Source organism: Amblyomma americanum, chromosome 6 (genome assembly GCF_052857255.1).
Source record: "Amblyomma americanum isolate KBUSLIRL-KWMA chromosome 6, ASM5285725v1, whole genome shotgun sequence".
Classification (NCBI taxonomy): Eukaryota; Metazoa; Arthropoda; class Arachnida; order Ixodida; family Ixodidae; genus Amblyomma; species Amblyomma americanum.
Window position 1 is genome coordinate 57,686,312 of NC_135502.1, and position 3,563 is coordinate 57,689,874.

The 3,563-nt window shown below is 43.8% G+C and overlaps 1 non-coding gene across 1 annotated transcript; it reads right to left on the minus strand.

The window, feature by feature from the left end:
• Positions 1-786: 786 nt before the first annotated feature.
• Positions 787-868, minus strand: TRNAS-GCU (transfer RNA serine (anticodon GCU)). Its single transcript has one exon. It is a non-coding gene; the product is annotated as a tRNA-Ser (tRNA).
• Between the last annotated feature and the right edge of the window lie 2,695 nt (positions 869-3,563).

A 3,563-nucleotide genomic window follows, 5' to 3' on the forward strand; every position in this document is an offset into this window, starting at 1 on the left:
AGTATGTATTATGATACCAGGGTCATTGTATGAGTAAATTGCACGCTGGACTTTTGTAAGTGTCAAGAGCTGAGCGGAATTGCCTGCTGGGTCCCGGACCGCTTTATGATTAAGAGAAACGAGCAGTCTGAAAACGCTAGCCAAAAACAGATAATTAAGGCGGTATAGTTACTATTTCATAAAATTATATACATTAAATAAGCAAAAAGAATGTTTGAGAGTCTTATTGGAGCACCAAGGAGAGCAATGTACTGCGCCTTTTAAAACCATTACTACATCAGCTGAAGAAGCGCGGACTGATGAAGTAATCCTAGCTAAGCTAAGGACCTAATCTTGCCAATCTTACACTAAGAATTTTACATACGGTTTTCATATCCAGAACACGGATCTCCCTACCTACGAGAAGTCTGGGAATGTGCTCTTAGCTTTACATTTCTTTACTTCATGCCCTTCTCATGAGCGAAACAGATTCCTCTACTTTAGTAAAATTTACCGAGAATGCATCCAAATCCATCCGTCATATTTACTGGGCGATGGGCCACTTAGTTAATGTGTACAAACTTCACATTACAATGGCATCTTTCAACCAGTTTGGCTGCATTTTAGCCAACTGTAGACACTTAAGCGCATGTGCTTTAAACTGGCGTTACTTATTGTCCTAGAAACTATTTTAAGGCGAAAGCCTTTTTTGCCTCATCAGTGTGCGCAAGACCTGTCCGCAGGAAACGTGTACAAGAAGTGTCCGCTCCGCCTGTCAATCAAACCAAATGAAAGGAAACGAAATTTCGACGAGGATGGGATTCGAGCCCACACGGGCAGAGCCCGATCGATTAGCAGTCCATCGCCATAACCACTCGGCCACCTAGCCCGACGAAGCGAGAGTGTTTCAGAAGGCATATGTCGTAAGTTGAAACCGTATATAGCGAACATATCGAATATAACGAAGGTGTAACTTGAAACCGCATGTAACGAACACACTGGATATAACAAACATGTAGTATGTTATATCTTGAAACCGAAACTAAATCGAGAAGCGTGAGGCGATCGTGTTGAGTTAGAGAGCTCAACAGGACGACACAGGCTTTCGCCTTGATGCACATAAGGTGACTTAAGTGTTCCTCTCAATTTTTTAGCTATAGCTAGCCTCATCACCTTGTGTTTGGTTCATTATGGCCTCAGCTAAAACATAGCTACTATGCTGTTAATGTTTACGCGAAGTCCATCCACCAGGTGCAAATGACCCTAATTTCAATGACGCTTCTTGCATCGACTGCGTACTTCACGCACATATTTCTCCCAAACGAAAGGGTCAGTTGCAAAGAAGGCGCGGCGCATTCAGTAGAGGCATCGTGGGATGATTACATCTCAGAAAAATACTATTTAAGTATTTTTCTGAGATGTAATCATCTCACGATGCATCTACTGAATGCTCCGCGCCTTCTTTCCAACTGACCCATTCATTTGGGAGAAATCTGTGTGCCCTCCCCCCTAAAGCATACAAAAGCTGAAGCTAAGCACACGAAATCAGCTTTCTATTTTCAAGCATCGATCCTTCACCAACCTTGATTCTGCCTGGCTGTTGTACTGCACTGAACACCGGCTCTCTCCCGGCTCTCGCATTAGTATTGTTCACGTCTAAACCTATGTATATGCACTTTACAGTTCGCCTAATGCGGTCTTTTGTCCTTCCTTCTTCTATGAAGTCAACATGGAAAAATCCAGCACTTTGGATAAGTGGAATGGGCAGCCCACGCGTCACCGGGCCCATCAAGGACTGTCTAATGCGGCAGTAACTTTGAAAGCTTCCCGTAAAAGTGCAAAAAAAATTTAAGAAGAACGACCGATTTCTAATTGTTGGAGAATTTTAGAGCAGCTCAAGCAGACAGCCGTCTAGTAGGATTTACTTCGGGCTATTCGCTCCTACACTTTATTTCGAACCACTCCTGGCTTTGTGCGGACCTTTCTTAGCCATTTTTATTTTCTATTTTTAGCGACGAACTTATTTCGTCACTAACGACACTCCTACGGTTGTTCTTCTTCTGCTTTTAGAGTGCATAATTTTGCTTTAGTTTTGCGTACGTGCAACTCGTGCCCCTTGGGAAACCCTCCTGTTGCAGATGTATTTCGCTCATGGTGATCAGCAGCACTAAGTCTCTGTGGACTTATGTGCATGTCTGTAGACTTATTTCCAAACATAGCCGCGGGTCTCTCACGACTTGTTACTGCTACTGGACCAAGGATTAAGAGCCAACTGCAGTTGCCTGCAGTGAGCTGACTTTTTCTGTTTCACAATACCTCTACCTTGAAGGCATAGCAAGTTATGTTCAGCCATCTTAGAGTGGAAAACACAGAAGACGGTAAACAAATGTGAGGATTTCTAGTCTCCATTTTTCAGCAGCACCTTTGATGTAATCGCCGACGACTGACAATGCTTGCTATTTATCAGCTGTGAGGTCACAGGCGGCACTGGTGGTGTCAAGTGGATGAAGCTAGCAAAATATATTCACGAAATCATCACAAAATCATCGAAAAATACGTCCCCGGGTGAACGCGTTGCCGCCATCATCTCTGAAGTTAGGAGGTGCTTTGATCTTACAGATGAGCGTCAATTTTTATTGATGTTGTTTTAGGTACGTACGTGTTACAGTCATGCATGGAAGATTCCTTGTTTCATGAAAACGTCATCTCTTTCATGCAAGCGTAATTTCATCGCAAGTCTGCGGGCGCCGCCGGTGTGGCTAAGTGGTTATGGCGCTCGGCTGCTGACCCGAAAGACGTGGGTTCGATCCCGCCCGCGGCCTCGGCGGTCGAATTTAGATAGAGGCGTAATTCTAGAGGCCCGTGTTCTGTGCGATATCAGTGCATGTTAAAGAACCGCAGGTGGTTAAAATCTCCGGATCCCTTCACTCCGGCGTCCCTCATAGCCTGAGTCGCTTTGGGACGTTAAACCCCCATAAACCACTATTCTGCGGGTCTCGCGTATTAACGTTATAGCTCCGCCCAGTTATTAGATACGAAAAAAAAACACAATTGAAACTGTCTTGAGATTACTCTAACAGAATTAGCTGGAAGGAGTTTAAAATCGCGAACAATGTCTACATTAACATTATGCTAAGACAAGAGCACCTGTACATTAGATTACGACGTAGTGACGTAGTGACGTAGTGAAGTAGTGAAGTCGGCTATGACGCGGTGGGGATGGTGAATTAAACGGCGGACAAGGAAAGCCGGTTTTGACGTTAATGATAGGTACTGCGGATTGTTTTACCGCGAACGCAGTTTTTATTGCACAAATGCGTAGTGAAAGGCTCAAATTCGTTACCACAATTAAGAAAAATTTAAAAAGAAACCTGTGGCAACTCAGTTTTTTAGTCTTTGGGATGTTTAACGAAATGAAACAGCTGTCACAGGCCAAGACTTTCCAAGGTTGCACAAACATTCGACGCATTTCGTTGTCACGTCTCAATGCATGAGGTGCTTTAGAGCATTTGAAGGGGTCGTCGAACCTCCGAACAGTTATTGAATACCTGACTAAAAAAAATAACAGTGATAACGCTGATAAA